At 45.2% G+C, this 25,622-nt stretch overlaps 1 pseudogene across 1 annotated transcript in view; it reads left to right on the forward strand.

The window, feature by feature from the left end:
- Positions 1-24,697, forward strand: part of LOC311124862 (prolow-density lipoprotein receptor-related protein 1-like) — a 41,551-nt pseudogene extending 16,854 nt beyond the window's left edge. Inside the window, exons 10-36 of the transcript XR_014615165.1 lie at positions 198-362; positions 539-783; positions 4,664-4,795; positions 5,080-5,307; positions 5,587-5,761; positions 6,150-6,244; positions 6,627-6,779; positions 6,997-7,143; positions 7,384-7,509; positions 7,703-7,834; positions 8,005-8,139; positions 8,403-8,532; positions 9,609-9,735; positions 9,928-10,079; positions 10,428-10,552; positions 10,990-11,364; positions 17,714-17,903; positions 19,125-19,329; positions 19,572-19,764; positions 20,229-20,354; positions 20,657-20,785; positions 21,015-21,134; positions 21,238-21,351; positions 21,835-21,984; positions 22,266-22,388; positions 22,653-22,769; positions 24,569-24,697. The product of XR_014615165.1 is annotated as a prolow-density lipoprotein receptor-related protein 1-like (transcript). The remainder of the gene's footprint in view (positions 1-197; positions 363-538; positions 784-4,663; positions 4,796-5,079; positions 5,308-5,586; positions 5,762-6,149; positions 6,245-6,626; positions 6,780-6,996; positions 7,144-7,383; positions 7,510-7,702; positions 7,835-8,004; positions 8,140-8,402; positions 8,533-9,608; positions 9,736-9,927; positions 10,080-10,427; positions 10,553-10,989; positions 11,365-17,713; positions 17,904-19,124; positions 19,330-19,571; positions 19,765-20,228; positions 20,355-20,656; positions 20,786-21,014; positions 21,135-21,237; positions 21,352-21,834; positions 21,985-22,265; positions 22,389-22,652; positions 22,770-24,568) is intronic.
- The last annotated feature ends 925 nt before the right edge of the window (positions 24,698-25,622 follow it).

The following is a 25,622-nucleotide window of genomic DNA, read 5'->3' on the forward strand; positions in this document are numbered from 1 at the left end:
CAGTGCCTTATACCACTGCGCCACTCGGGAGCCCAAATGACTAAAATGTAAATGTAAAACAGATACCAAAGAGCTATAATGGGATTCCATAGAGTTCTGTAGTACCTCTTCACACTCTCATACTGTATGTATGACATAATGCTGCTGAATATTATTGAATGTGTGTTTCTCTTTGTTCTCTTTGTCTGTGTGTCTAGTATTCTGTTCTGGACAGACTGGGATGCCAGCTTGCCCAGGATAGAGGCAGCATCTATGAGTGGTGAGGCCAGGAGGACTATCCACAAAGAGACTGGCAGCGGTGGCTGGCCAAACGGACTAACTGTAGACTATATGGAGAGACGCATTGTCTGGATCGATGCCAGGTACTGTTGCTCTCCTTACTACAGACACACACACACACACACACACACACACACACACACACACACACACACACACACACACACACACAGACACACACACACACACACACACACACACACACACACAGACACACACACACCCTCACCCACTCACCTCATAAATGCTCTCTCCCCAGGTCTGATGCCATCTACTCTGCTCTGTATGACGGCTCTGGTCTGATCGAGGTGCTGAGGGGTCATGAGTACCTGTCTCATCCCTTTGCTGTCACCATGTACGGAGGAGAGGTGTACTGGACAGACTGGAGGACCAACACCTTGGCCAAGGCTAACAAGTGGACCGGCAACAACGTAACCGTGGTCCAACGCACCAACACACAACCCTTTGACCTGCAGGTGTATCATCCATCCAGACAGCCCCAGGGTAGGTCACACGGACGGACGGACGCTTACATTAATACATACATTGCCTTCAGAAAGTATTCATACCCCTTGACTTATTCTACATTTTGTTGTTACAGCCTGAATTCAAAATTGATTAAATATATTTATTTTCTCATCCATCTACACACAATACCCCATAATGACAGTGAAAACATATTTTTAGAAATTTTTTGCAAATTTAAGAAAATGAAATACAGAAATATCTCATTTACATAAGTACTCACACTCCTGAGTCCATCATTTGTAGAAGCACCTTTGGTAGTGATTACAGCTGTGAGTCTTTCTGGGTATGTCTCTAAGAGCTTTCAACACCTGGATTGAGCAACATTTACCCATTATTATTTTCAAAATTCTTCAGGCTTTGTCAAATTGGTTGTTGATCATTGCTAGACAAACATTTTCAGGTCTTGCCTTAGAGTTTCAAGAAGATTTAAGCCAAAATTGTAACTCGGCCACTTGGGAACATTCGCTGTCTTCTTGGTAAGCAACTCCAGTGTAGATTTGGCCTTGTGTTTTAGGTTATTGTCCTGCTGAAAGGTGAATTCATCTCCCAGTGTCTGGTGGAAAGCGGATTGAACCAGAGTTTCCTCTAGGATTTTGTCTGTGCTTAGCTCCATTCAGTTTTTTTTTATTCTAAAAAACTCCCCAGTCCTTAACGATTACAAGCATACCCATAACTTGATGCAGCCACCACTATGCTTGAAAATATGGAGAGTGGTACTCAGTAATGTGTTGTATTGGATTTGCCCCAAACATAACACTTTGTATTCAGGACAAAAAGTTAATTGCTTTGCCACATTTGTTGCAGTATTACTTTAGTGCCTTCTTGCAAACGGGATGCATGTTTTGGAATATTTGTATTCTGTACAGGCTTTTTTCTTTTCACTCTGTCAATTAGGTTAGTATTGTGGAGTAACTATAATGTTGTTAATCCATCCTCAGTTTTCTTCTATCACAGCCATTCAAATCTGTAACTGTTTTAAAGTCACCATTGGCCTCATGGTGAAATCCCTGAGTGGTTTCCTTCCTCTCCGGCAACAGAGTTAGGAAGGACGCCTATATATGTTTAGTGCAAAGTGTAATTAATCATTTCACCATACTCAAAGGGATATTCAATGTCTGCTTTTTTTTTTTTTTTGCCAATCAACCAATAGGTGCCCTTCTTTGCGAGGCATTGGAAAACCTCCATGGTCTTTGTGGTTGAATCTGCTCAACTGAGGGACCTTACAGATAATTGTATGTGTTGGGTACAGAGATGAGGGAGTCCATGCAACTTGTGACTTGTTAAGCCAATCTTTCCTCCTGAACTCATTTAGACTTGCCATAACAAAGGAGTTGAATACTTATTGACTCAAGACATTTCAGCTTTTCATTTTTATTCATTTGGAAAAATGTTGGAAAACACAATTTCACTTTGACATGATGGGGTATTGTGTGTAGGCCAGTGACAAAACATCTCAATTTAATCAATTTTAAATTCAGGTTGTAACGTAACAAAATGTGGGGAAGAGTCAAGGGGTGTGAATACTTTCTGAAGACAACGTACACACGCACGCATGCACGCCGACACACACAAGCCACTCTTACTGCTACTGTAACTGGACTGGGACACACACTGGTGCAGTGTTGAATGAAAGGGCAGGACTGAGTGGTACACTAGACTCCAGACCTGCTGAATCCAAACACTCAACTCCCCTCAGACAACTGACCTTTCACTACTGTCCCATGTGTTGTGTTGCCTCCATGATCTTGTGAATCACACACACACGCTGTGGATAATAAAGGCCACACACTGCAGTATTTGGCCTTTTAGACTCAATAGTAGAATACACAAGGTGCAATTTTGAAATTTGGTTCTTCAGCAGTTTTCCTCTTGTTATGTCAGTCACTGATAATCAATTAGCTCAGGTCAGCTAACATTTTTTAGATTGCTAAATTAGTTTAGCGACCAGCTATTTAAACTTGTTATCATGGTTGAATTACCGGCCGGGGGGCACCGCAAGCAACTGCGGCCACTCATGATGAGTTCAGATTTTTGGTGGCCCCCACCCCCATCAACGTTGCCCATCCCTGATGTGCAGTAGACAGTATATATGGTGGCCAAGACCAACTGGGTTTAGATAGGTTGTATTGATCTGGGCTTAGATAGGTTGTATTGATCTGGGCTTAGATAGGTTGTGTTGATCCAGGTTGTGTTGATCTGGGCTTAGAGAGATTGTGTTGGTCTGGGATTAGATAAATTGTGTTGATCTGGGATTAGATAGGTTGTGTTGATCTGGGATTAGATAGATTGTGTTGATCTGGATTTAGATAGGTTGTGTTGATCCAGGTTGTGTTGATCTGGGCTTAGATAGGTTGTGTTGATCTTGAAGACACACTCTGTAGACAGATTGAGACCGCTTATCATGTGGTGTGACTAACTCATTATACACTGAGTGGACAAAACATTAGGAACACCTTTCTAATATTGAGTTGCACCCCTTTTGCCCTCAGAACAGCCTCAATTCGTCGGGGCATGGACTCTATAAGGTGTCGAAAACGTTTCATAGGAATCCTGGCCCATGTTGACTCCAATGCTTCCCATAGTTGTGTCAAGTTGGCTGGATCATTTGGGGGGGGGGGTGGACCTTATTGATACACACAGGAAACTGTTGAGCGTTGAAAAACCCAGCACACAAACCAATGCCCCTGGCACCTATTACCATACCTTCAAAGGCACTTAAATATTTTGTCTCGCCCATTCACCCTCTGAATGGCACATATACACAATCCATGTCTCAATTGTCTCAAGGCTTAAAAATCCTTCTTTAACCTGTCTCCTCCCCTTCATCTACACTGATTGGTGTGGATTTATCAAGTGGAATCAATAAGGGATCATAGCTTTCACCTGGATTCACCTGGTCAGTCTATGTCATGGAAAGAGCAGGTGTTCTTAATGTTCTGTACACTCAGAATATATTGTTGTGACATACTCTATATACAGTATAGATGTCCAGTGGCCTAGATGTCCAGTCATATGGCGTCTTACACTATATGATGTGACATGGGTACTCCATGTATATAGTGACCAGTGGCCTACTATACTGTAGGTGTCCCTGAGCTGTTACTGTTAGTTAGTCAGTCAGTGGTTAATAGAGGCAGACTTGGCCCTGAGCTGATCACACAGTGGTTAGCACAAGGAGAAGGCTGATCACAGTGGTTAGCACAAGGAGAGAGCTGATCACAGTGGTTAGCACAAGGAGAGAGCTGATCACAGTGGTTAACACAAGGAGAGAGCTGATCACAGTGGTTAACACAAGGAGAGAGCTGATCACAGTGGTTAACACAAGGAGAGAGCTGATCACAGTGGTTAACACAAGGAGAGAGCTGATCACAGTGGTTAGCACAAGGAGAGAGCTGATCACAGTGGTTAACACAAGGAGAGAGCTGATCACAGTGGTTAACACAAGGAGAGAGCTGATCACAGTGGTTAACACAAGGAGAGAGCTGATCACAGTGGTTAACACAAGGAGAGAGATGATCACAGTGGTTAACACAAGGAGATAGATGATCACAGTGGTTAACACAAGGAGAGAGCTGATCACAGTGGTTAACACAAGGAGAGAGCTGATCACAGTGGTTAACACAAGGAGAGAGCTAATCACAGTGGTTAACACAAGGAGAGAGCTGATCACAGTGGTTAACACAAGGAGAGAGCTGATCACAGTGGTTAACACAAGGAGAGAGCTGATCACAGTGGTTAACACAAGGAGAGAGCTGATCACAGTGGTTAACACAAGGAGAGAGCTAATCACAGTGGTTAACACAAGGAGAGAGATGATCACACTGGTTAACATTTCTTCTTCCCCTCTCTCCCTCAGCTCCTAACCCTTGTGCCACCGCTGATGGTCAGAGCCCCTGTTCTCACCTGTGTCTGATCAGCTACAACCAGACCTTCTCCTGTGCCTGCCCTCACCTCATGAAGCTCCAGGCCGACAAACGCACCTGCAAAGGTAGGAAGCAACACACACACATACTCAGAGGGCTGAGTGATGACCAATGGGTCTGAGCGATGACCAATGGGTCTGAGTGATGACCAATGGGTCTGAGCGATGACCAATGGGTCTGAGTGATGACCAATGGGTCTGAGCGATGACCAATGGGTCTGAGCGATGACCAATGGGTCTGAGCGATGACCACTGGGCTGGAACTGGGTCTGAATGTGTGTGACTTTGTGATGTGTTGATAGTAACCCTTCCACTGTATCCCTTGTCTCTTCCATTCTCTCCCCTACCAGAGTCCCGTCAGTTCCTGCTGTATGCCCGTCAGATAGAGATAAGGGGAGTGGACATAGACAACCCCTACTATAATTACATCATCTCCTTCACCGTGCCAGACATAGACAACGTGACTGTGGTGGACTATGATGCTCTGGAGAACCGTATCTACTGGTCAGATGTCCGAACCCAGACCATCAAGAGAGCCTTCATCAATGGGACTGGAGTGGAGACTGTGGTGTCTGCTGGTAGGAAGCCCACTTTAGCTTGGGATCAGACCTGAGTTCCCAAATAGTACTTGTTTTCTTTCAAATATATTTTTGGAGTGCCAGGTGTGCGAGGTTTGCACCTTTAAGACTATAAGTTCCAAAGTTCAAGGCAAGTTCAATGAAGAGCAGCTAAAGTCTTTGAAAGAAAACAAATACTGCTTTGGAATCCACTGGGCAAATGTTGGATCAAAGAATTAGTTTATTTAATGTAGTTAGTGGTTTAGTTAATATTGCCTGTATGTGTGCTTGTTTTTTCAGACCTGCCCAACGCCCATGGTCTGGCAGTAGACTGGGTGTCTAGGAACCTGTTCTGGACCAGCTATGATGCCAATAAGAAACAGATCAACGTGGCCAGACTGGACGGATCCTTTAAGAACGCTGTTATCCAGGGCCTTGATAAACCCCACTGTCTGGTCCTGCACCCTATACTGGGGTGAGTGGGATACGCATACACACAGGCCCGCACACATATACACACATGCACGTTGATGTTGTCATTGTGATTTCAGTCGTGTGACAGTCAAACCAAGCTTGATGTATATTATAAACTGGATGGTTCGAACCCTGAATGCTGATTGGCTGACAGCCGTGGTATATCACGTGTATGACAAAACATTTATTTTATTACGTTGGTAACCAGTTTATAATAGCAATAAGGCACCTCGGGGGTTTGTGATATATGGCCAATATACCACTGCTAAGGGCTGTATCCAGGGACTCCATGTTGCGTCGTGCGTAAGAACAGCCCTTAGCCGTGGTATGTTGGCCATATACTACACCCCCTCTGGCCTTATTGCCATCATGTGTGTGTCCTTCTCCAGAAAGCTGTACTGGACTGATGGGGACAACATCAGTATGGCCAACATGGATGGCAGCAACCGTACCACGCTCTTCACCAATCAGAGGAGCCCTATAGGTGAGTGGGTGAACGCTAACACTGTGGTGTAGAACAATGCTGAGAGCGTGAACGAGAGTGAAAGAAAGTGCGAGCCAGAGTGACAGAGAAAGAGAGAGAGAGAGAGAGAGAGAGAGAGAGAGAGAGAGAGAGAGAGAGAGAGAGAGAGAGAGAGAGAGAGAGAGAGAGAGAGAGAGAGAGAGAGAGAGAGAGAGAGAGAGAGAGAGAGAGAGAGAGAGAGAGAGAGAGAGAGAGAGAGAGAGAGAGAGAGATAGTGGTGGTGTGTCTGTCCTATTTGTCCCCTCCAGGCCTGTCCATAGACTACGACATAGACTGTGTGAAAGAGAGAAAGATTGTGACTGTGATCGTGTTGTGCTAACTGTATCCTTTCTGTCCCCTCCAGGCCTGTCTGTAGACTACGACAGTGAGCAGCTGTACTGGGTTAGCTCAGGGAACGGCACCATCAGTCGCTGTAAGCTGGACGGCTCAGGCATGGAGGTCCTGGACGGGGTCAAACCAGGCAAACTGACCAAGGCCTCCGCTCTTGCCATCATGGGTAAGGTGTCCTGCTTTAGTGTTATCCGTCAACCCAATATTGTGTCTTTAAATACCTGTCTGTTGTGTCTTTGAGAGATAGTGTGTGTGTTCAATTCGATTAGAAAAAGCTTTATTGTCAATTGATTACATGAGAGAGAACATTTTCTTGAAGCTTGAGCTTGAGGCCATTGTGTGTGTGTGTGTGTGTGTGTGTGTGTGTGTGTGTGTGTGTGTAGGGGACAAGCTGTGGTGGGCCGACCAGGGTACAGACCAGATAGGGACCTGTGATAAGAGTGACGGGGGGAACTGGAAGGTGCTACGTAACAACACTTCTCCCATGATGCACATGAAGATCTACAACGAGAGCATGCAGACAGGTACAGGTAGGATATCACTGATGATGTCACACTGAGGATGCCACACTGACGATGTCACACTTATGATGTCACACTTACCAACTTACCAGGTAAAACTGAGATAAGTTAATGAATGAATGAATGACACTATGCAACTGAATGAATAATAAATGTTTTTGTTTTTGACTGTGAGTTTTTCAAAAGTCCTGTTTTTGTTATTATTGTTTGGCTGTATTTTGAACTGTATTTTATTCTCTGTTGTCCCAGGCATCAACCTGTGTAGCAGGAACAATGGAGACTGTTCCCAGCTGTGCCTGCCCACCTCCGCTAGCACCAGAGCCTGTATGTGTACCGCAGGGTACAGCCTCAAGAGTGGACAGCAGTCCTGCGAGGGTAAGAGACCAACACATTTTCAATACTTTATTCAAATCCACAAATCACATTACTTTGCAAAATTATTCAAATCATTTAAAAGGTGACAGGAGCATGGTCATTCATATATCTTATATATAGCTATACTGTCCCAGACACCCCCAGAATATACTGTAACAGTAGTGGTAATAACTGTTCTGTACTCTCTCTCCAGGCATGGGCTCCTTCCTGCTCTACTCAGTACATGAGGGCATTAGAGGAATACCCCTGGACCCGTCTGATCAATCCGATGCCCTGGTGCCCGTGTCTGGCACCTCGCTGGCTGTGGGCATTGACTTCCACGCTGGTGAGTGTACTGCTATGGCCCTACCAACAACAATACGAGAGTTTGGTTTGAGGATCAAGTCACACCAACCGTACTGTGAAGATGTGTACCTGATCTGTTATTACACTGTACCTGCCTGAGGGATTGTTGTATCCAGTTACTAACAGTCATCACTCTGTCCCGTCCTGTAGACAATGACACTATCTACTGGGTGGACATGGGACTGAGCACCATCAGCAGAGCTAAGAGAGACCAGACGTGGAGAGAAGACGTGGTGACCAACGGCATCGGCAGGGTGGAGGGCATCACTGTGGACTGGATAGCAGGTCAGAAAACAACCACACACACACACAAACACATGGATACACACATGCATGGACCATACAGAAGTACACACAAACACGCACACACACACACACACACACACACGGATACACACATGCATGGACCATACACATGCACACACACACACACACACAAACACACACACACACACACACACACACACACACACACACACACACACACACACACACACACACACACACACACACTCACACTCTGACTCCTCATGTCCCTCCCCTGTCAGGTAACATCTACTGGACAGACCAGGGCTTTGACGTGATCGAGGTGGCCAGACTCAATGGTTCCTTCCGCTATGTGGTCATCTCCCAGGGTCTGGACAAGCCCCGTGCCATCACCGTCCACCCAGAGAGAGGGTGAGTGGCTAGGGACTGGGGCTTGGATACTGGGGCTTGGATACTGGGGCTTGGCTACTGGGGCTTGGGGCTGGGACTGGGACTGGGGATTGGCTACTGGGACTAGGGCTGAGACTGGGGCTTGGCTTCTGGGGCTGGGACTGGGGCTTGGCTACTGGAGCTTGGACTGGGGCTGGGGACTGGGGTTTGGCTACTGGGGCTGGGACTGAGGCTTGGCTACTGGGAGTGGGGCTTGGCTACTGGGGCTGGGACTGGGGCTTGGCTACTGGGGCTTGGCTATTGGCGCTGGGACTGGGGCTTGGCTACTGGGACTGGGGCTTGGCTACTGGGGCTGGGGCTTGGATACTGGGCTGGGGCTTGGCTACTGGGGCTGGGACTGGGGCTTGGCTACTGGGGCTGGGGCTGGGGCTTGGCTACTGGGACTGGGGCTTGGCTACTGGGGCTGGGGCTTGGATACTGGGCTGGGGCTTGGCTACTGGGGCTGGGACTGGGGCTTGGCTATTGGGGCTGGGGCCTGTCTACTGGGGCTGGGGCTGGGGCTTGGCTACTGGGGCTGGGACTGGGGCTTGGCTACTGGGGCTGGGGCTTGGCTACTGGGGCTGGGACTGGGGCTTGGCAACTGGGGCTGGGGCTTGGCTACTGGGGCTGGGGCTGGGGCTTGGCTACTGGGGCTTGGCTACTGGGGCTAGGGCTTGGCTTTTGGGGCTGGGGCCTGTCTACTGGGGCTGGGGCTTGGCTACTGGGGCTGGGACTGGGGCTTGGCTATTGGGGCTGGGGCCTGTCTACTGGGGCTGGGCCTTGGCTACTGGGGCTAGGGCTTTGCTACTGGGGCTGGGGCTTGTGTGTCTGTGTATAGTGTAGTGCTCTATGTGTCATAACATGGTTACCTATGGACTATTATTAGTCCAGCAACCAACAATGTTTGCACTTTGATTAATAATTACAAGCAGTAGCTGGTTATATGATTGTACACTGTAAATAATATTTTATTGTGCTATTTAATCTATAGAGAGCAAAAATAGCATACATTGCTTGCTTTCAAACTCATATGAGTGTGTGTCTCTGTGTCCCTGCAGGTATCTGTTCTGGACAGAGTGGGGTCAGATCCCCCGTATAGAGAGAGCCCGTCTGGATGGTTCTCAGAGAGTCGTCTTGGTCAATGACAGCATCATGTGGCCCAACGGAATCTCCATTGACTACAAGGCACAGTACACACACACAATTTATTTATAGAGGTTTCACTTTATTTGCAATATATTTAAGATTATTTATAAACCTTCTTTCGGATTCACACCTATCAAGCATTTTTCTCCTCTTTACAACCTTGTTGTTTCGAAAAAACAGTTAGAATATTTTTCTGATTCATATTGTTGTTCTTATTGTTTGTGTGTGTAGGAGGGCCTGTTGTACTGGTGTGATGCGCGGACCGATAGGATAGAGCGTATCAATCTGGAGAATGGAGAAAACAGAGAGCTGGTGCTGGCCAATAACAACATGGACATGTTCGCTGTGTCCGTCTTCGAGGGCTTCATCTACTGGAGTGACAGGTGAGATCACTGCTGTCCTATCCCTGTCACCTCCTCTCTTTGTTTAACCCTTAATATTCCCTGCTGCCCTGCTATAGTATGCTTGACTAACTTCACTAAAGACCTTGTCTCCTATAAGGAGCATTGACCATTGACGAACAGTAAGGACTACAGTTTGCACTGGGATTAAATTTTCTTCAAAGTCTATTTAAATTGACTGACAGTCTTGTATGTGAGATTGCTGTGCTAGCCCTCTGTCTTCATCCAGTATCCCCTTTGCATGCGTTTCATTTACTACGAATGTTGTTGTTTTTCCTCAAAGCCTGTTTGAAAGTGACTGATAGTGGTTTGTGTGTTGTGTTGGACCAGGACTCATGCCAACGGTTCTATCAAGAGAGGCAACAAAGACAACGCTACAGAATATGTGTATCTGAGGACAGGCGTCGGTGTACAGCTGAAGGACATCAAGGTCTTCAACAGGGACAGGCAACAAGGTAAGGGTTGTGGTGCATTTCATTTTAAATCGGTCCACTCAGGAAATTAAATTGATATTCCAAATGAAAAATGTAAAAGCGTGAGTTATTTTTATTCCCTTCCTGGATTGAATTGGAATGGAATTCTCTCTAACCCTGGTGTGCTGCGTTTAGTTGTATGAGACTGATGTGTGTGACCAGTGTGTGTGTCTATGAGACGGATGTGTGTGACCAGTGTGTGTGTCTATGAGACTGATGTGTGTGACCAGTGCGTGTGTCTATGAGACGGATGTGTGTGACCAGTGTGTGTGTCTATGAGACTGATGTGTGTGACCAGTGCGTGTGTCTATGAGACGGATGTGTGTGACCAGTGTGTGTGTCTATGAGACGGATGTGTGTGACCAGTGTGTGTGTCTATGAGACGGATGTGTGTGACCAGTGTGTGTGTTCTCCCTCAGGCACCAACATCTGTAAAGACAACAATGCCGGCTGCGAACAGCTCTGTCTTTACCGCGGCAACGGGGAGCGAACCTGCGCCTGTGCACACGGCATGCTGGCCGAGGACAGCCGCAGTTGCCGCGACTACGACGGCTACCTGCTGTACTCGGAGCGGACCATTCTGAAGAGTATCCACCTATCAGACGAGACCAACCTGAACGCCCCCATCAAACCCTTCGAGGACCCGGAACACATGAAGAACGTCATTGCCCTGACCTTTGACTACCGCGGGGGAGGGGGGAGGGGAGCCAACCGGATCTTCTTCAGTGACATACACTTTGGAAACATCCAGCAGATCAATGATGATGGATCAGACCTCAAGAAGGTGGTGGAGAGTGAGTATCTAACATTTACCGTGTTATGTTATAATAAACTGGAAGCTATAAAAATAAATAAAGAGAGTTGCACACTATATTTAAACTCCCAGTAATTTATTGGGTAAACCACCAATGTTTCGGCATCACTGTGCGTTCTTCAGGGTTCCTAATAAATGACTGGGAGTTTATATATAGAGTGCAACTCTCTTTATATATATTTATATTGTCCACAAGTGACAAAACATTCTTGCTGATCCTCTCAACTATTGCGCAAGACCATTACTTTGTCCATTTTAGCCCAGCTCACACACTGATACACGTACAGCTCTGATCAGTTTGTGATATTAAACAAATAGGAAAAAACTAATGGCCTGAGCTGAGCTGATTGTGTTTATTGAAATTAAATTATGTTGAATAGGTTGTAAGACAGATCTTGTTCAAACCAAGCATGTTTTTCTAGTGTCCATAGACGGTCCATAATGGTCCATAAAGTGGTTTATAGAGTGGTCTATTGTGGTCCATAGTGGTCCATAGAATGGTCTATATCAATCAATCAATCAATCAATCAAATTTGATTTATAAAGCCCTTTTTACATCAGCAGATGTCACAAAGTGTTACACAGAAACCCAGCCTAAAACCCCAAACAGCAAGCAATGCAGATGTAGAAGCACAGTGGCTAGGAAAAACTCCCTAGAAAGGCAGAAACCTAGGAAGAAACATAGAGAGGACCCAGGCTCTGAGGGGTGGTCAGTCCCCTTCTGGCTGTGCCGGGTGGAGATTATAACAGTACATGACCATTAAGGCCAGATTTTTCTCCAAGATGTTAAAATGTTCATAGATGACCAGCAGGGTCAAATAATAATCACAGTGGTTGTAGAGGTTGCAACAGGTCAGTACATCAGGAGTAAATGTCACTTGGCTTTTCATAGCCGGGCATTTAGAGGTTGAAATAGCAGGTGCGGTAGAGAGAGAGAGTTAAAAACAGCAGGTCTGGTACAAGGTAGCACGTCCGGTGAACAGGTCAGGGTTCCATAGCCGTGGGCAGAACAGTGGAAACTGGAGCAGCAGCACGACCAGGTGGACTGGGGACAGCAAGGAGTCATCAGGCCAGGTAGTCCTGAGGCATGGTCCTAGGGCTCAGGTCCTCCGGGATGGGACTGCCGCAGTATCCATAGACTGTCCATCGAGTGCATCCATAGACTGTCCAAAGAACATCCATAGACTGTCCAAAGAGCATCTATAGACTGTCCATAGAGTATCCATAGTTAGTAACCCTTAGAATCTGGGTAGGGGTGGATGTGGAGTATCCAGCTGCACGATGTCCCTGCCTCCCACCACACCCGTACACACCCCTATACACCCTCTGCAACCCTCCCAGCACTCCCTCCCTAGCGCCATCAGATCCCTCCTGAACTTATTGGACATGAACACGTAGAGGACGGGGTTAACCAACGTTGCAGAGGACGCCAGTAGGCGGAGAGGGTGCCCCCTATGAGGGAGGGAGAGAGGGAAAGAGGGAGAGAGAGAGAGAGAGAGAGAGAGGTTTACTCCATAATATTACAGCAATTGACCAGACAATATGACAGATTTAAAACAAAATGTAGGCACCTAAGAGGGAGAACATGAGGCCGTATGTCACGATGCTGTGTAGGTGTGGTGTAGAATCAGGCGCAGGCAGCAGAGGATAAGTCCAACAAGACTTTACTTAAGCACAAAAATATATCCAAAACAGCCCGGAGGCAAAAGGACGCACACAGGCGTAAATGCGAGCGCACACACAGGTGCGTAAACTCTCCTAACACACAAGGAGGCAACTAAGGAAAATAGCGTACCGACACGGGTAGCGCAACCACGACATGAACAATTACACACAACACTAACCTAACAACAAGGAAACTAAATAGGGTGCTAAATGAGACCTAACACAAAACAGGTGTGACTAACAGACAAAACCAAACAAACAAGAAACATAGAGCGGTGGCAGCTAGAACTCCGGAGACGACGACCGGCGAAACCTGCCCGAACAAGGAGGAGGAGCCGCCTCGGCCGAAACCGTGACACCGTAGGAGGGCAGCCAGCAGAGAATGGGTCACATAAGTACCTGTGGGTCACATAAGTAAACAGAACACTAGAATGCATAGAGATAAAACTACATACAACACTAGAATGGATCATGGATATCCCGGCAACATTAAATAAGTATTTTTAACGCTCGTCCTCTGGGGTTCTTTCTTTCTACTTTTAAATAGTTTTTAACTGTACGAAATGTTTACCCCAAAAATCAATAGATCAATTATTCAATCAATCAGACAATCCATCGCCTTGCCTCCTCCTCCGGCCAGCAAGGATGGACATGACCAGGTAGTGACTCACCAGGCTGTCACCAGGATGAGGCCGTCCAGCATGGGCACCAATACCTTCAAGACCTCGGTCCCATTCCCCTGGCCACCACCACTACCACTGTTACCCAAAGCCCCCACCACTATTCTTCATCCTCAGCATTTCACCACGGTTCTTTGATGCAAAGCAAATTTGTATTGTATTTTATTCTATCCTGTTCTCTAGAGACACACGGCGGCGCTGATTCTTCTGACTACTAATGATCTATAATCCTGATAGTAATTATAATGGCAGACTGATAATAGGAGACATAACAGTAACATCTTCCTAACACCGTCACTGACACCCTGACCCTCCGACTGTACCCTCTCCTACTGTAAAACCTCATCACTCATAACCACATTGGCACTTCAGTAAGACGACTGACAGGTTCACTGACACGTTCTCAATGACACACAGCAGTTAACTGAGCAGCTAAGATTTAGAAGCTTAAACAATGCATCTGTATCTGGGCAGTCATTTCTTGACAAGAATGCAGTTTAAAATCTCTGTTCAGCTTTGACTGACAATGGGACGATTTGTGTCTGGGTAGTCCTTGACAAGAAGGCAGCATCAATTGATGAAGATTCCCTAAGCAGTTTCTACTTGAGTTATAAAATGTTTTGCTTTATTTGTTAGTTTGTACAGTCTAATTTCTCTGGGCCAGAACACCCAAGACTATGATCTCATAGGAGGGATGATTCAGAATCAAGGATGTAGTTCCAAAACTAGTTTTAATGATCCAAGTTTACAAACACAAACACTTCTTCATAGAGACTATGGCATTGAGAGAGGAGTCCATCCCTGACATTGGAGCAGGCTGCATCAGTATTCCATATCAGTATTCCACCAAATGAAAAAGAGTTCGTAATGAAAAAATGTAGACATTTTAATCCTGTTTTGGCACTGAGCTTGTATTGTAAAATGTCAATCCAGTCTTGTCCTTGATGTTGTATTGATTTGTTGAAACCAAGCAACACTATAATACAAAGTCATGGCCGTCGCTGGCTACCAACTCAGTTCCCATTAAAAGCAGGCAATTCTACTTGATGTTAAGAGCCCTGACTGCGGTGTCTGTAGTTTTATTGTCCTTTATAGCCTTTTCAGATATCCCCAGATTCAGATTCCACAGATAGCTAGAGGAGAGACTGAACAACCAGCTATGCTGAGAAAGAACGAGAGAAGGAAAGAAGACTAATAAAGAAAGAGAAAGAAAGAGGGCTTTGTTTGTCTTGGGAACGACGATGCTCCTTGTTTGTCTGTTGTCAGTACTGTAACAGTGCGGCTCTGTCAGATAGGTAATGTTGTCAGTACTGTAACAGCGCGGATCTGTCAGATAGGTAATGTTGTCAGTACTGTTACAGCGCGGATCTGTCAGATAGGTAATGTTGTCAGTACTGTAACAGCGCAGATCTGTCAGATAGGTAATGTTGTCAGTACTGTTACAGCGCGGATCTGTCAGATAGGTAATGTTGTCAGTACTGTTACAGCGTGGATCTGTCAGATAGGTAATGTTGTCAGTACTGTTACAGCGCGGCACTGTCAGATAGGTAATGTTGTCAGTACTGTAACAGTGCGGCTCTGTCAGATAGGTAATGTTGTCAGTACTGTAACAGCGCGGATCTGTCAGATAGGTAATGTTGTCAGTACTGTTACAGCGCGGATCTGTCAGATAGGTAATGTTGTCAGTACTGTAACAGCGCAGATCTGTCAGATAGGTAATGTTGTCAGTACTGTTACAGCGCGGATCTGTCAGATATGTAATGTTGTCAGTACTGTTACAGCGTGGATCTGTCAGATAGGTAATGTTGTCAGTACTGTTACAGCGCGGCTCTGTCAGATAGGTAATGTTGTCAGTACTGTAACAGTGCGGCTCTGTCAGATAGGTAATGTTGTCAGTACTGTTACAGCGCGGATCTGTCAGATAGGTAATGTTGTCAGTACTGTTACAGCGCGGATCTGTCAGATAGGTAATGTTGTCAGTACTGTTACAGCGCGGCTCTGTCAGATAGGTAATGTTGTCAGTACTGTAACAGTGCGGCTCTGTCAGATAGGTAATGTTGTCAGTACTGTAATAGCACAGCTCTGTCAGATAGGTAATGTTGTCAGTACTGTAACAGCGCGGCTCTGTCAGATAGGTAATGTTGTCAGTACTGTTACAGCGCGGATCTGTCAGATAGGTAATGTTGTCAGTACTGTAACAGCGCGGCTCTGTCAGATAGGTAATGTTGTCAGTACTGTAACAGTGCGGCTCTGTCAGATAGGTAATGTTGTCAGTACTGTAATAGCACAGCTCTGTCAGATAGGTAATGTTGTCAGTACTGTAACAGCACGGCTCTGTCAGATAGGTAATGTTGTCAGTACTGTAAAAGCGCGGTTCTGTCAGATAGGTAATGTTGTCAGTACTGTAACAGCGCGGCTCTGTCAGGTAAGTAATGTTGTCAGTACTGTTACAGTGCGGCTCTGTCAGATAGGTAATGTCAGTACTGTAACAGCGCGGCTCTGTCAGATAGGTAATGTTGTCAGTACTGTAACAGTGCGGCTCTGTCAGATAGGTAATGTTGTCAGTACTGTAAAAGCGTGGCTCTAGTTTCACTACTATTTGCAGAGTGAACAGGGGCTGAGATAGGAGACAGGAGGGGAGTCACAGAGGAGGTACAGTTCCCCCACTGTTGGGAACACACTAACCCTGGCAGGAACCATCAACTTAGTATAGCTCTACTGATTAAGCAGTGGTTTTCTTGCGCTTCCTCACCATCATCTCCTTTATTTTTGTTTGCCCTTGTCACTTCTAGGATTGTCAGGGATGTAGAATATTGACTGGATAGACTGTGGCTTGGACGTCACCCTAGTAGAGTTCTGGTTGGTCAGCTTTAATGATGGCCTCAGCAGGGCAGGAATGGTTTGCCTGTTCTTATTGTAGACCCTCTCTCTGCTACAGTATGACTGGTCGTCTTTAGGGTTAGATATAGTAATACACACTAGTCTTTAGGGTTAGATATAGTAATACACACTAGTCTTTAGGGTTAGATATAGTAATACACACTAGTCTTTAGGGTTAGATATAGTAATACACACTAGTCTTTAGGGTTAGATATAGTAATACACACTAGTCTTTAGGGTTAGATATAGTAATACACACTAGTCTTTAGGGTTAGATATAGTAATACACACTAGTCTTTAGGGTTAGATATAGTAATACACACTAGTCTTTAGGGTTAGATATAGTAATACACACTAGTCTTTAGGGTTAGATATAGTAATACACACTAGTCTTTAGGTACCGGTCATCTTTAGTTGCACTAGGGTTGATTTACATCCCTTCTCCATCCACCTTAAACACCAGGGAGAAAAATAAGTCATGATTGACTTCTGACCATGAGCAAACAGTTACACGGCGTCCAGGCTTTTATTATTGAGCAATTGCTGTCATAAAAAGGGTCAGTGGTGTGACAACAGCAGATGCTAGAAACCCTGAGAAAAGCTCATAAAGGATGAACCTTGAAAGAGCCTATATGGGATTATGTTTGGGTGAACTCTCTTCTGATTTGTATGGACAGTGCCATATAAGAACATTTCCTACTGCCATGTAAATGTCTGGACAGTTAACCATGCTTGCAACTTATTCCATATTTTGAAGATGATTCATGATTAGAGTTGAATTCACCCCTTCAGGCACCTCATAAATAGGTTCACTCCCTTAGCCAGCACTAAACAGATACAGAAGATACAGAAGGCCTTCCCTTTCCCTTTTTCTACTGTAGTTGTCTGGACTTTGTTCTCCTCTGCAGGCTATGCTCTTTCATTGGCTCTCTTTGTCTGTTTGGTAGTGAACCACCAAGGTCTGTGACAGTAGTATTGACCTTGTTATGACCCCAACACTAAAGGAGGCCTGTCCCAGTCCCTCAATAGGGCCTACACCTTTACTGACTGTCTGTCCCCCTCTTTTATCTCTCCCTCTCTCCTCTCTCTCTCTCTCTATCCCAGATGTAGGCTCAGTGGAGGGCTTGGCGTACCACCGTGGCTGGGACACCCTCTATTGGACCAGCTACACCACCTCCACCATCACCCGACACACGGTCGACCAGAGCAGACCGCAGGCCTACGACCGCAACACCGTGGTCACCATGTCTGGAGATGACCACCCCAGGGCCTTTGTACTGGACGAGTGTCAGGAGTGAGTGGCAGTGATGTTCTTTGTGTATATATATATTTTTTTATAATTGTAGAATTTAAGTTGTGTGAATTACTTTTGAAAGTAATTCACACGGTATCCCCCGTGGACCATGCTAGTGGCTAATGCTACTTCCTAATGTTGCACCCTGTGTTCAGCCAGGAGTAAACAACCGACTGCTGCAACTTGATTGGCTGAACGCAATACGCAACATCCGGGATTAGTATTCCTAGACATTAGCCACTTTAGCATGGTGGTGGAAAATGGTTTTCTAAAGAAAGTATGTTTAAATCTAGTTAAGGAGGAAATCGACGCCCTTGCAGCCTGAATGGAGAATGTTTTAGGTAGGAACCGGTCCACGGGGGACACAAGTGTATTGCCGGCTGCATACAATGCGTTTGGACGGGAAGATGGAAACGACTCAATATCGCCGTCTGCCGGCTTTTGGGCTATGCTCTTTGATGACTACAATATTTGATTAGATGGTCATCCCCAAAGCCAAAACCTCCTTTGGTCGTCATTCCTTCCAGTTCTCTGCTGCAAATGACTGGAACGAACTGCAAAAATCTCTGAAGCTGGAGACACTTATCTCCCTCACTATCTTTAAGCATCAGTTGTCAGAGCACCTTACCGATCACTGCACCTGTACACAGCCCATCTGAAATTAGCCCACCCAACTACCTCATCCCCATATTGTTATTTACATTGTTATTTATTTTGCTCATTTGCACCCCAGTATCTCTATTTGCACATCATCTTCTGCACATCTATCACTCCATTGTTAATACTAAATTATAATTGTAATTATTTTGCACTATGGCCTATTTATTGCCTCACCTCCATAACTTACTACATTTGCACACACTGTATATAGATTTTCTATTGTGTTATTGACTGTACGTTTTGTTTATTCCATATGTAACTCTGTGTTGTTGTTGTTTTTATCGCACTGCTTTGCTTTATCTTGGCCAGGTCGCAGTTGTAAATGAGAACTTGTTCTCAACTGGCTTACCTGGTTAAATAAAGGTGAAATAAATAAAATAAAATAAAAATAAAAGATGGATGAAATGTCAACCGCAGCTGATAGGTCACTTTATTAGTCCGTTAGTGGAGCAATTTATTCACTGAAACCATTACTCTCTACGATTTGATACTGTCTGTTATTTTTTTTTCAAAACTACATTTAACTGTCCCTCTATTTCCTGTTGTGTCCTTCTCTACTAGTCTGATGTTCTGGACCAACTGGAACGAGCAGTCTCCCAGTATCATGCGTGCCAGTCTGTCTGGTGCCAACGTGTTGGTGATCATCGGTAATGACATCCGCACTCCCAACGGCCTGGCCATAGACCACCGTGCAGAGAAACTTTACTTCTCAGATGCCACACTGGACAAGATAGAGCGCTGCGAGTACGACGGAAGCAACCGCTACGTGAGTCACCTCCATTACCTGTGTCAACTCCGTTACCTATGACTTCTTGCGACAGAGTCACTATAGACTCCTAGGATCAGCAGATGTGTTTTCTCTTATCTAAACATTTTATTTGTTTTTAGTCATTATCGAAATAAGATCTCTTATTTTCGATTGTGAGAGAATTGAGCCTTGGGTCCAAATTCAGCACTTCTAATCCAGTTGTTTATAGACCAACCTAACCATGTGACTGCCCCCCATAGGTGGTGGTGAAGAATGAGCCGGTGCATCCGTTTGGCCTGGCGGTGTATGGGGACTACATTTTCTGGACTGATTGGGTCCGCAGGGCTGTGCTCAGAGCTGACAAGTTTGTGGGCAGAGACATGAGGTTGCTGAGAAATGACATCCCCCAGCAGCCAATGGGAATCATCGCTGTGGCCAACGACACCAACAGCTGTGAGTGGTGGAACTCATAGGTGAAAAGTGGGCGGGGCATTTATGCTGAGGAACTGCCAGAAAGAAAGATAGTTTCAAATTGGTAAACTTAATCATGTGTATGCAAATAGACTTAAACAGATATTACACAGGGTTACGGTAAAGCTCTTTGTGAAAACTGTTCCTGTAAAAAAGGCTATATAAGTACATCTGATTGATTGATTGATTGATTGATTGATTGGTATTGGTATTTTATTAGGATCCCCATTAGCTGTTGTGTAAGCAGCAGCTACTCTTCCTGGGGTCCACATAAAACATGACATAATATAGAACATTAATAAACAAGATTGTAATTGTATTTGTCACGTGCTTCGTAAACAACAGGTGTAAACTAACAGTGAAATGCATACTTACGGACCAACAATGAAAAAAAAAAAGATGAAAAATAATAACATGAGGAATACATTTACCATTGTTCCTACCAGGTGAGTTCTCCCCCTGTCTGACCAACAACGGGGGCTGTCAGGACCTGTGTCTGCTCACCTCAGACGCGAGGGTCAACTGTAGTTGCCGTGGAGACCGCAGACTCCTGGAGGACAACAGCTGTTCAGGTGAGAAGGGGGCGGGGCCTGGGCACAGTTGGAGCAGAGTTGGTTGGAAGCACTATACTTGGGTGATGAGAAACGTTGCCTGTAGTCTTCCAAAGCCGGACTCTGAGGAGAAGCAGAAACCAGGGCTACCTTGCCTGAGACCTGAAGACCGGTGTTAACCCACTGAGCGAAATGCTAATTGTGATGACGATGATCTGATCAGTCCAGGGGCATGTCAATACCTCCTTGTTTAAACGGTACAGTCTGGTTAGGATACATGGTGCTGACTCTGTCTCTATCGCTCCCTGTTCCTACTACTGTAGCTCTGAACACGTCGTGTGGCAGTGTGGATGACTTTGAGTGTGGCAACAGGGACTGCATCAACTACAGCCTGACCTGTGATGGCATGGCCCACTGCAAGGACAAGTCAGACGAGAAGCAGTCCTACTGCGGTGAGTCTGTGTGCGTACGTGCGTGTCTGCTTGCGCAATGCGTGTCTGCAATCTGAGTACTTGAAATATGTGCTTGAATTACATTGTCAGTTAGCACAGTGTCGCTGTTCTCCATCTTTGTACCACAAAAGGAAGAAATTGGATGTCAGTTTAATTTCAGGAGAGAGAATTTAGTCATAGTAAGACAACTGGAGAACAACTCTTCTAAAGCTGGACTTCCCCTCTGCAGCGAACCGTCTGTGTAAGAAAGGCTACAGGCGCTGTATCAATGGACGCTGCATCGGTCACATGTTCTGGTGTGACGGTACTGACGACTGTGGAGATCACTCAGACGAGCTGCCCTGCAACAGTAAGTCGTGTGTGTGCGTGTCATGGTGTGACTGTGTGTGTGTGCGTAGGTGCGTGCGTATCACTATCTCCATTGTAATGTGTGTGTGTGTGTGTTCTCCAAGTGACCCTGTGCAAAGCTGGAGAGTTCCAGTGTCGAGATGGAAGCTGCATCTCCAACTCCAGCCGCTGTGACCAGGTGGTCAACTGTGAGGACGCTAGTGATGAGATGAACTGCTGTAAGTCTACAAGCTATCTTTACATGTTAGATATCTGTTGAATATAGATCGTTAAAGCTATTTCTCTGACCCATCCTGTATCACTAATGAAGAACTGCAGAACAGCATGGATGTGTCTGACATTATTCCCTATGCATTATGACATAGCCCAGACTCTGATCAAAAGTAGTGCACTATATAGGGGATAGGGTGAAATTTCATACACACTCCATGTTCAATGACATGATTTTCTTGTTTTTTTAATTTACTGATAGCTAGGGGCACACTCCAACACTCAGACATCATTTACAAACAAAGCATGTGTGTTTAGTGAGTCCGCCAGATCAGAGGCAGTAGGGATGACCAGTGATGTTCTCTTTTGTGTAAATAGTAACGTAAAGTACAGATACCCCAAAAAACTACTTAAGTAGTACTTTAAAGTATTTTTACTTAAGTACTTTACACCACTGAATGCCACTGATGTATGATGTCTCTCCTCCCCAGTGCCAACTGACTGTTCCCGCTACTTCCGTCTGGGGGTGAAGGGGGTGACCTTCCAGAGCTGTGAAAGGACCACACTGTGCTATCTGCCCTCCTGGAAGTGTGACGGTAACAACGACTGTGGAGACTTCTCAGACGAGAGGAACTGCCCAGGTAACTGACTGACAGACAGATCTTGCCTTTCTCCTTTTAGGGCCTTTTGTGCAGCATATCATTCTTTCATGGGTTCAAATAGTATGTCTTTTTTTTTTCAAACACTTTGAGCATTTGCTTTAGCCTGCCTGGGAGTGCCAAAATGGGTGAGGGTTGCACTTTTGGGACTATTCTATTGGTTAAATTGTGCAGGCAATGAAGCATAGCTATTTGTATCCCAGGTCTGACTCATAGCAGAACTTTATAGGATATTCAAAACTTGTATTTACACTCTCTACCAGACAAGAAGAAGCTGAAGTGCCCAGTGAACTTCTTTGCGTGCCCCAGTGGTCGATGTATCCCTATGAGCTGGACCTGTGACAAGGAGAACGACTGTGAGAATGGAGCTGACGAGACTCACTGTGGTCAGTCTACTTGGCCAATATAGATACATTCTGTCCTTCCCCCATTCCCTTAGCTGATGTAATACACAACTTTGAACTGTACTGTAGTGACACAAAGATCAAAACAGTGTTTTCAATAGATAAACACAACAAGCATGGGATCAAAGTTAAATAGTTCATTCAAATAAGTAGTTTCAATATTTTGGGGTAAATTTGGTGATAAATGTATTCTTAAACAAATGTAACCCAGATTATATTTAATAAAAATGTCCTCTTTCTTTGCAGATAAATTCTGTACGTCCACCGAGTTTGAGTGTGGGAACCATCGCTGTATCTCCAACCACTGGGTGTGTGACGGCGCCGACGACTGTGGTGACAAATCTGACGAGGACGACAGATGCAGTGAGTGACTCATCCCACACCTATATGATCTACAGTGGCTTGCGAAAGTTTTCACCCCCCTTGGCATTTTTCCTATTTTGTTGCCTTACAACCTGGAATTAAAATAGATTTTTGGGGGAGGTTGTATCATTTGATTTACACAACATGCCTACCACTTCGAAGATGCAAAATATTTCTTATTGTGAAAAAAACAGAAAACTTGAGCGTGCATAACTATTCACCCCCCCAAAGTCAATTATTTGTAGAGCCACCTTTTGCAGCAATAACAGCTGCAAGTCTCTTGGGGTATGTCTCTATAAGCTTGGCACATCTAGCCACTGGGATTTCTGCCCATTCTTCAAGGCAAAACTGCTCCAGCTCCTTCAAGTTGGATGGGTTCCGCTGGTGTACAGCAATCTTTAAGTCATATCACAGACTCTCAATTGGATTTAGGTCTAGGCTTTGCCTAGGCCATTCCAAGACATTTAAATGTTTCCCCTTAAACCACTTGAGTGTTGCTTTAGCAGTATGCTTAGGGTCATTGTCCTGCTGGAAGGTGAACCTCCGTCCCAGTCTCAAATCTCTGGAAGACTGAAACAGGTTTCCCTCAATCATTTCCCTGTATTTAGCGCCATCCATCATTCCTTCAATTCTGACCAGTTTCCCAGTCCCTGCCGATGAAAAACATCCCCACAGCATGATGCTGCCACCACCATGCTTGACTGTGGGGATGGTGTTCTCGGTGTGATGAGAGGTGTTGGGTTTGCGCCAGACATAGCGTTTTCCTTGATGGCCAAAAAGTTCAATTTTAGTCTCATCTGACCAGAGTAACTTCTTCCATATGTTTGGGGAGTCTCCCACATGCCTTTTGGCGAACACCAAACGTGTTTGCTTATTTTTTCCTTTAAGCAATGGCTTTTTTCTGGGCACTCTTCTGTAAAGCCCAGCTCTGTGGAGTGTACGATTTAAAGTGTTCCTACGGACAGATACTCCAATCTCCTCTGTGGAGCTTTTCAGCTCCTTCAGGGTTATCTTTGGTCTCTTTGTTGCCTCTCTGATTAATGCCCTCCTTGCCTGGTCTGTGAGTTTTGGTGGGCGGCCCTCTCTTGGCAGGTTTGTTGTGGTGCCATATTCTTTCAATTTTGTAATAATGGATTTATTGGTGCTCCGTGGGATGTTCAAAATGTCTGATATTTTTTTACAACCCAACCCTGATCTGTACTTCTCCACAACTTTGTCCCTGACCTGTTTGGAGAGCTCCTTGGTCTTCATAGTGCCGCTTGCTTGGTGGTGCCCCTTGCTTAGTGGTGTTGCAGACTCTGGGGCCTTTCAGAACAGGTGTACACTTAGATTGCACACAGGTAGACTTTATTTAACTAATTATGTGACTTCTGAAGGTAATTGGTTGCACCAAATCTTATTTAGGGTCTTCATAGCAAAGGGGGTGAATACATGTGCACGCACCACTTTTCCGTTATTTATTTTTTAGAATTTCTTGAAACAAGTTTTTTTTTCATTTCACTTCACCAATTTGGACTATTTTGTGTATGTCCATTACATGAAATCCAAATAAAAATCCATTTAAATTACAGGTTGTAATGCAACAAAATAGGAAAAATGCCAAGGGGAATTAATACTTTTGCAAGGCACTGTATGGCCCATATCAGACACAGTTTTTTACCGTGTCAATTAATAGATCAATAGATTTTATTTGTCAGTTAAAAAAAATGAAATCTATTGATCGATTGAATTTAATTTCATTTATGACAACTACTAGTGAAGAGTTATCTAACCTGTTCATATTTCCTACGTTGCCATAGAAACTAAGACGTGCAGCCCGGCGGCGTTCCAGTGTCCCGGCACTCATGTGTGTGTCCCTCAGCGCTGGAAGTGTGACGGGGACAAGGACTGTCTGGACGGGGCTGACGAGAGCATCAAGGCTGGCTGCTGTGAGTGGGAGTTTTCTACAGTTCTGTTCATGCACCTTGGTTTGGTGAGATAGCAACAGCATTTGTTTTGCTCTGCTGTGAGTAGTGTGAGGACAACCGCAACACGTCGACAAATGTCCTAAAAGTCAACACAGTTCATCTGAATTGGGCTTGGATATTATAACGTACTGTGTCCATATGACTGGTGCCCATCAAGGCTGGCTTCGGTGAGTAGGAGGAGGACACGTTAAACTCCTTCACTAAATCCCTGATAAGACTAATTTGAGTCACAGGTCTGTATTGGGCTTGGATAATACAACCAACTATAAACTACAACATTCCGCTGTGGTATTAGTAGATGAATGGGAAGACATCAGACTTCCATTCAGTCTTTTTATGATTCATCTTAATGATATGAGTAGCAGAGACGTAAAAAGGCAGAATCTGCAGACCATTGTTAGACTGCTAAGGGTATGTGTCATTAATTCTTGCAATACCCTCTGTTTGCTAACCCTTTCTCTCTCTCTCTCTCTCTCTCTCTCTCTCTCTCTCTCTCTCTCTCTCTCTCTCTCCCTGTCTCTCTCCCTGTCTCTCTCTCTGTCTCTCTCTCTCTGTGTCTCTCTGTCTCTCTCTCTCTCTGTGTCTCTCTCTGTCTCTTTCTCGCTCTGTCTCTCTCTCTCTCTCTCGCTCTGTCTCTCTCTCTCTCGCTCTGTCTCTCTGTCTCTCTCTGTCTCTTTCTCGCTCTCTCTGTCTCTCTCTCTGTCTCTCTGTCTCTCTCTCTGTCTCTCTGTCTCTCTGTCTGTCTCTCTGTCTGTCTCTCTCTCTCTCTCTCTCTCTCTCTGTCTCTTTCTGTCTCTCTCTCTCTCTCTGTCTCTCTCTCTCTCTTCTCTCTCTCTCTCTGTCTCTCTCTGTCTCTGTCTCTGTATCTCTCTCTCTCTCTCTCTCT

The sequence above is a fragment of the Coregonus lavaretus genome (genome assembly GCF_964263955.1).
Source record: "Coregonus lavaretus genome assembly, contig: HAP1_SCAFFOLD_5148, whole genome shotgun sequence".
NCBI lineage: Eukaryota > Metazoa > Chordata > Actinopteri > Salmoniformes > Salmonidae > Coregonus > Coregonus lavaretus.